Consider the following 8,083-nt stretch of genomic DNA (forward strand, 5'->3'; position numbering starts at 1 on the left):
TTTCTAAAAATAATATAGGTGGGATAATAAATAAACCAACAAACTTAGGATCTTGCATAGATCAGGTTCCAGTCCCGACAAGGTACGGGTCGGGCGACACCAGGGGAGGCACAGGCGAGGAGAGATGAGGCCCAGCAAGGCGAGGGCTGGGCAAAGGGAGATGACGCACGGCAAGGAGAGGACGGGGTGAGGGGAGCCGAGCCCTAGAAGGCGAAAGCCGGGCGAGGGGAGGTGAGCCCCAGCAAGGTGAGGGCTGGGCAGGGGGAGGGGGAGGCACAGCAAGAGGAGGGCTGGAAGAGAGCAGGTGAGACCTGGCAAGGTGACAGCCAGGTGAGGCCAGGCAAGGCAGGGGCTGGGCCAGGTAGGTGAGGCCCAGCAAGGCAAGGGCTGGGTGAGACCATGTGAGGCACAGTCAGATGGTTGGGAGAGAGGAGATCTGGCAAGGCTAGGACTGGGGGATACCAGGTGAGGCTGGGCAAGGGGAGGGGAGGGGAGGCCCGGTGAGGGCTGTGGGAGGGGAAGGGAGGCACAGCAAGGCAAGGACCAGGGAATAACAAGTGAGACCAGGCAAGGTGAGGGCTGGGAGAGGGGAAGAAAGGCTGGGCAAGGTGAGGACTGGGTAAGACCATGCGAGGCCCAGCAAGATGGGAGGAGAGGGAAGGGGAGGTTTGGCAAGGCAAGGGCCAGATGGGGCCTGGCAAGGGATGGATGGGTGGGGGGAGATGAGACCCAGCAAGGCAAGAGCCTGGTGTGGGTAGGTGCAGCCTAGCTGTCGAGCCCCGCAGGCCCGACATTCGTCAGGGGGTGGCACTAGGTGGTGTTCCTCTGTCGGGAGCCGTCCCCGTCCCAGCTGGCTCCCCAGGACTCCTCAGCCCGATTGCGGCCGCTCCGTCCGACCCGCCTGGGATGCCTGCAGACTCCCGGCTGTCTCCGGCGGCCGTGGCTGCATTGGACTGCTCTGGGAGCCTCTGGTCGCCTCCAGCCGCCGCGCCTGCGCACAAGGGATGTGCAGACGAGGCAGGACCCCGACCAGCTCTGGACACCGCACCTGTGCCAGCACAGGGGTGCCTTGAGGGGCCTGACATGCAGCTGATGTTTCAGGCTTCCCTTGCTGTGTGGCGGACAAGACCCGTGCCGGCCGAGGGGACTCGTTCGGCCGGGGCTTCGGGATCGCCGGCTCCGCTACCTCACCTCCTGACTGTGGGGGGTTTGATGTTGGGATTGTCTGGCTGGGGGACTGGGGTGGCTCCAACGGGCAGAGGGGTCCCAGAGCCTAGGGGCCGTGAAGGGAATGGTCCCGGGTGGGAAGGGGCCAGTGGTGGGGGGGCTTGGGGGTTTGGTGTGGGGGTTTCCGGGGATACATACCTGCCGGGGAAGAGCATGTGGAGCACAGGGGAAAGGCGGAAGCCAAAAGGACCTGGAGGGGAGGGGTAGCGTTTATATGGCGGGCTGGGTGGATGTCGGTTTGTTGGGGGAGGTGTGTTTTGTGCCGGATGGCTTTAAACAGCGTTGGATACGGAGAGCATCCAACGCTGTCTTTGTTCCCGCTTTGGTTTGCTTTTGCACGTGAATAAACACATCTCCTTTGTGGGTTGTCTTCCGTTCCTGCTGTGAGTTGTTCCTGCCGTTCGGACAGGATTTTGACACTAGCAAGGTGACGGGGAGGGGACTACCAGAAGGCAAAAGCTGGGCGAGGGAAGGGGAGCCCCAGCAAGACAAGGGCTGGGCATTTGGAGGGGAAGCCTGGCAAGGCGAGGGCCAGGTGGGACCAGGTGAGGCCAGGCAGGGTGGGGGGTTTGAAAAGGATCAAACCTGAGGAGAGGATCAGGCAAGGGAAGTGAGGCCTGACAAGGCAAGGGCTGGATGTGACCTTGTGAGGCCTGGCAAGGTGGACGGGCGAGGGGAGGGAAGGTCTGCCAAGGCGAGGATCGTGGGATGCCAGGTGAGGCTGGGCAAGGCGGGGGCTGGGCCAGGGGAGGTGAGGCCCGGCAAGGGCTGTGCAATGGGAGGTGAGGTCCAGCAAGGCAATGGGAAGTGAGGCCTGGAGCTTCTGGTTTGCCGCACGGCTGCCATGGACAGCTGTGAGACTTGCTCTCTCTCCCCAGTCCAGTTTCACATCGCTGGTGGGGGCTGAAAAGGGCCAAAAGTTGCCCCGAAGAGGCGACCAGCAAGAAGGGGCGTTCGCTACATCACAGGAGAGCCACAACTCTCCCATTAGACCTGGCGATCCCTCCAACCCGGCAGACAAAAGGATCGGCCATTATGGCTCGACCCTAGGCTGCGAACAGCCAGTCACATTTTCCACCAGGCAACTTTTAAAGCAGCGCGGAAGAGACTGGGTGAGATCTATTTCTTTTACACCCTATTTTCTGTACCTCCTTAAGCTGCTAAGCATTTTTCCCCCTGTAGTGAAGGAAGGGGGATTTTAACCCTCCCTCCAGAAAGAGCGGCGACCAACTACCCAGTGGTATTTAAAACGTTGAAAAAGTAACTGAATCCAATTGGAACTTTATTTCTCAAAGCTTGTGGACTGAAAGACTTTTTATTTTTTAATTTTCATTATTCATTCTCTTGAAAATCTGCCTTTTTCCTTATAAAAAAGAAGAAAAACTGAAAAGATTAAAATAACTTTGGGAGTCAAAGGGAAACTTGAAAAGGTAGAGGCGACACCGTGTGGTCAAATTTTCTATTTCAATCTGTTATTCTCTAGGGCAGTGATGGTGAACCTTTTAGAGACCGAGTGCCCAAACTGCAACCCAAAACCCACTTATGTATTGTTGGGTGCTGAGTGGGCGTGGCCCATTGGGTGGGCGTGGGTGCAGTGGTCACAGCAGACTGGGTGGGACTAAAAAGTTCAATCAATCAATTCCAACTTTGCAAGATTTATTTTTCCCGCAAGAAGTTGTAATTGATTGATTGATTGATTGAACCTTTTTTTTTGCACATGGCAGCAGAGGCCTAAAGTGAAAAGGTTTTATAAAACCCAGCTGAAGGCCTAGGACTGGGGCGATGGCGCGTGTGCCCATATAGAGGGCTTTGCATGCCACCTGTGGCACGCATGCCATAGGTTCACTACCACAGCTCTAGGGGCCTGGCTGACTGCCCAGGGAAATAGATAAGATACATAACCTTGAAAATTTTGAAACAACAGCTGTGAAAGGCTCTGTGTTCCTTACCCAGGAAAAAAAACAACAAAAAAACCTTTTTCTTTCTTTTGAATTTTCTAAGTGTAAAGCTGTTAGTCTAAAACAGGGGTGTCGAACTCAATTTCACTGAGGCCGCATCAGCATTGCAGTTGCCTTCGGGGGCTGGTGGCTGGGTGTGGCCAGGGTGGGCGTGGCCTACTGGGTGGCCGTGGTTGGAGTGCGTATGGCCTACTGGGTGGGCATGGCCAGCTCTACATCATTTGTGTCAAGGGTGCCTATGGGGGCCTCGGCAGGAGTGGGACAGATCTGAGGGTCTCTGGCAGAAGGAGATGGAACCAGGGAAGTGCCAAGGCATGGTCCATCGGAGGAGCCTCACTGTTCCTCTCAGGCCATGGGGGGGACTGGACGGTGGCGCGAAGGTCAAATGCCTAGCCCAGCCCTCAAGCACCCAGCCTCACTTCCCCAAGGGGGTGCCCAGCTGCATTTACCTCCTCCTCAAGGCTGCTGCTGCTGTGCTCGCTCTCCTTAGCCAGGTTGCTCATGATGGGTACGAGGGCAAAATCAAGAGGGAGGCCCATTCCCTCTCCATGTGAGGAGACCTGGCTTTGTATCCAAAGGTTCCTTAGCAATAGGGAGAACCCCCCCCCAGCATAGGCCAGGAGGAGGGGGCAAGGGGATGGTGAAAGGGCAGCAGGGCAGGACTAAGGTAGAACTTCCCTCAGACCTTCCCTCTCCTTCCAAATAACAGAGTGGTGGGAAAATATTTGAAATGAGGGAGGGAGAAAAACAGGCAAGAAACACAGCTGGGGAAGTGTCATCCTTCGTGAGGAATGAAGAAATGCACCATTGCCTGGAAATGGCCAGCACATGGCCCTCACCTACTTCACATATCCGGCTTGGTGGGCTCTATGGGAGGGGATGCCATGAGCAGCGTGAGAGTCGATCTTACCTGCACAATGCTGCCCAGCCCCTAGCCTGCACCGGTTTTGGCAGGTAGTGGGGTGCTCTATTCACAGTGCCGAGAGGCTGAGCCGGGTGGCATGAATCTGAAGAGAAGCACAATGCTGCCCAACCCCTAGCCTGCCTGAAGTAGGCAGGGCCATGTGCTGGCCACTTCCAGGCAATGGTGCATTTCTTCATTCCTCACAAAGGGTGATACCTCACCAGCATGCGCCAAGGGGGCAGTGCCGACACGGCACGGGGCGGTCCCTCGCTGTTTTCAGATGGCCTTGTGGAGCTAAGACTGAATGTATTTCAGCATAGATGACCACCACAAAATTGTACATTGGCTCCTGGCCAGCCAGGGCCGGGGCCAAGACAGCGGGGGCCGTTCCCTTACTGTTTCCAGGATGGCTTCGCGGGCCACTTCGCGGGCCGCATCCGGCCCCCGGGCCTTGTGTTTGACATGTCTGGTCTAAAATACCAATATGGAAAAAGACCAGGAACAAAATTTCCTTATATATGAAGATCAACAAATTCTCTCATGTTGAAAACAATAATTCAAACTCTTACCACAGCCAATGAAAAACTAAGGGGCTATGGGAAGGAACAAGAAGACAGCCCAGATATGAAAGCCCAAAAAGAATCATCTATAGAAAATACAATAGAAAAAATGAAATATTTAAATACCATCACAGAAGAATCAACTATTCAACACATATTGACATTTGAAAATCCAGAAAAGAAACCGACAACTTGGAAAAAGGAAAAGGTCTCCTGTACAACTCAGAAGGAATTAGAGGATCTAGAAAAAGAACAGTTGGATGAGAAGATACAGAACAACCACGTTGAAGAATAAAGAGACGACCCACTAGATCTACAAGTCCTCTCAAAAAAATGGTGACCGGATGGTTTTGCCAACATCAATTAATATATGTCACATTACAAGGAGATTGGTTTGATGACCCAAAAAGAACATGGAACACGATTTGGCAAAGGAAAAAAGCCAGAATAAGACTGAAGGTGGCCAGAAAGGCCCAACAGAGATTCCACTTCCTCAGGGTCTTGCAGAAGAACAGGGTAGAACAACGACTAATGACTTTCTTTTACTGGTCTACTATAGAGAGCGTCCTCTCGCACTGTATTGTGGTTTAATATGCTGGCCTGACAGCCGCAGAGAGGAAGATATTACAGAGGGTGGTGAAAACAGCACATCGTGGGCTGTCCCCTGACACTACTGGATGACATTGCCAGGGCCCGCTGCCTTGGAAGAGTGAGGAAAATTCTCAGGGACAACTCACACCCTGGTTGGTACCTCTTTACTCTCCCACCATTGGGTAGGAGATACAGAAGTATAGACAGCCGTACCAACAGGCTGAAGAACAGCTTCTATCCATGGGCTGTCAGGCTCCTGAATGGGAAATCTCTATATATGATTGACTTGCGAGGCTGGTGTGTTGTGCAATTAGCTCACATGGTGTAACAAGATGGTGGGTTTGTTGTCACTGTGAGTTGGGGGGGCACGAAGGGAGGCTCAGCCAATCTCACTGTACACATGTTGTACTTTGATAATAAAGGTTCATTCGTTCAATCATTCAAGGAGAATGGAGTTTCGACCATCTTACTGAAATAATATACTTAAATAGATATGTGCATGTTGAACACAAGACATTGTTATAAACTGAGATAAAGAAAAGTTTTTCATCATTAAAATTTAGCAGTATAAATACTAATAGCTAATTTGAATATTGATTTGTGCATAAAGGTCATGTAAAGGTGAATAATGTAGATAAGCCAAAAACCTATTGATGAAAGTAATTAACAGGTCTATATGGAATGTCAAAAACAAAAATTATTAGTTTAAGCAAGAGATAGCAGATAGAAAGAGGAAGTATTAAATACTGAAATAAATTTTTTTGATTACTACTTAAAAAAACAACTGAAAACTAGCAAAAAGGAAGGATACCATATTGTATTCTTAATTTGTTGACATAGAGGGTGCGAAGTTAAGTAGACGGGATGTGTCTTTTGAATATTAGATTTTGTGAGGAATGGTGATAGATGAATTGGGAGTATACTAAAAATCTTGGGAATGATAAATATCAAACGTTAAATCTAAATGTTAGTGGAAATTAAAACTGAAAAATCTATTAGGTCATTGATTGTCTAAAAGATTATATGTTAAAACAATTAGAATATGTGCAAACTAAAAACTATTGATAAATGTAAGAAAGTTATTTTCCATGTGATTAATAGGATAAAACTTAAATTTACAAATATATATGAAGGGAGAAAGAGAGGAAATGTTTATGGCAGCAATTTGAAATCTGTGCTAATGATATCTGTATGTAATTGAATTACTACTACTCAGCCACCACATTGCTTTTCAAATATGTGAATGTAATATTAGAAAATCAATAAAATTTGTAAAAAAAAAAAAAAAAGGAAGTGAGGCCCAGCCAGACGGGGGCTGGGCCAGGGGAGGTGAGGCCCGGCAAGTCGATGGGAAGTGAGGCCTGGCACGGTGAGGGCCGGGGAAAGAGAAGCTGGGAGGGGTGGGCCAAATGAGCCATGGGCCTTGTGTTTGACATGTCTGCTATATGATAAATCACTAACTTAGATTTGTTTTATAATGTCTTATTCAACTTTGGTTCACATCAGTAACATCTCACTATTAAGGTGTGACTTAAAGTACTTGCACCAGTTTTCAGAAAGGAATGCGTATGTAGACAAAGTCCTTTTATCTATGTAACTTGTTACTTATCAAGAATATTTGTAGGTCAGGGTTGAAATGCGGGGTCTTGATGCTCTCTGAATTTGGTCGTTTTCTTGCAGATGTTCATTACCCAAACTAGGAAACATCAAAAGTGCTAGCCTGATGATGTTATCTGATTTAGGTAATGAAAAGTCTTCAATAAATAACCAAGCTCAGCAACCACTAAGGACACTTAACTTGCTACTTCATTCTAGCTTTATTGGGAGACGTACTGTCAAGTTGAAAAGAGCAATGAATGGGCTTATATAAGCAACTGGGGGGAGGGGGGGAATAATTGTGGGACCCTGAGATTTTGACCAGAACTATATGTATGATGAAAGAAAACTATATAGCCTGAAACATATTTCTGCCAATCGTAGGAAGCTTCTTTACACCAAGTCATATCATTGCTCTGTTTCACCCAGAGTTACTCATCTTGCTTGCCAATAGCAATATGTCACATAAAAACGTCTCAGACCTGGGATTTTCTGCCTGCAGACTGGTGCAGACAAGATTAAAAAAAGTGGAAAGACAGCCAGCTGAAATGGTTCTTAGATGGTGTTAACCAGTGTTAACCCCCATCACCGTTAAACAATCACAAACCCACATGCAGAAGATTTTTAAACAGAGGATAAAGTTTTGTCCGCAACTTTTTTTGTTGGGAATAATTACAGATGCTACAGTTGTGGACACTAAGTTGATGTTGAATTTAATTACGGCAGCAAGACTCTTGATAGGTCAGTATTGGAAGAAAGAGGAATTGCCGTCTATAGAAGAGTGGACTTTAAAGGTTTCCGACCTGGCAGAGATGGCGAAGATTTCGGCCTATTTGAAAGATCACTCGCAAGAACGCTATATTATGGAATGGAGAAAATGGATTGAGTTTATCCAGAATAAGTATAGGGTTAAGAAGTTTTATGTAGCATTTGAATAAGTCTTCTTTCTTTTTTCTTCTTTTTTTTTCTTTTAGTTTTTTTTTTATATATATATATTTAATATTATTAAGGTTTGTTTCATCCTATATAAGCTAGAGAGTGATGGATTTTAGAGCTTATAGTTGTTAGTATATGATTGTTTATGATTGGTTTTTTTATATATATACCTTGTATTTAGCTCTGAGAAGTCGGGGGGGGGAGGGGGGAGAGGTAGGGGGGGAGGGTGAAGGGAGGGGGAGGGGGGGTTTTAAAGAAAAATTGTATGTTAAAACTTTTCAATAAAAAAAAAACAATCACAAACCCAAACA

Source organism: Vipera berus (genome assembly GCF_964194415.1).
Source record: "Vipera berus genome assembly, chromosome: 2".
NCBI classification, from domain to species: Eukaryota; Metazoa; Chordata; class Lepidosauria; order Squamata; family Viperidae; genus Vipera; species Vipera berus.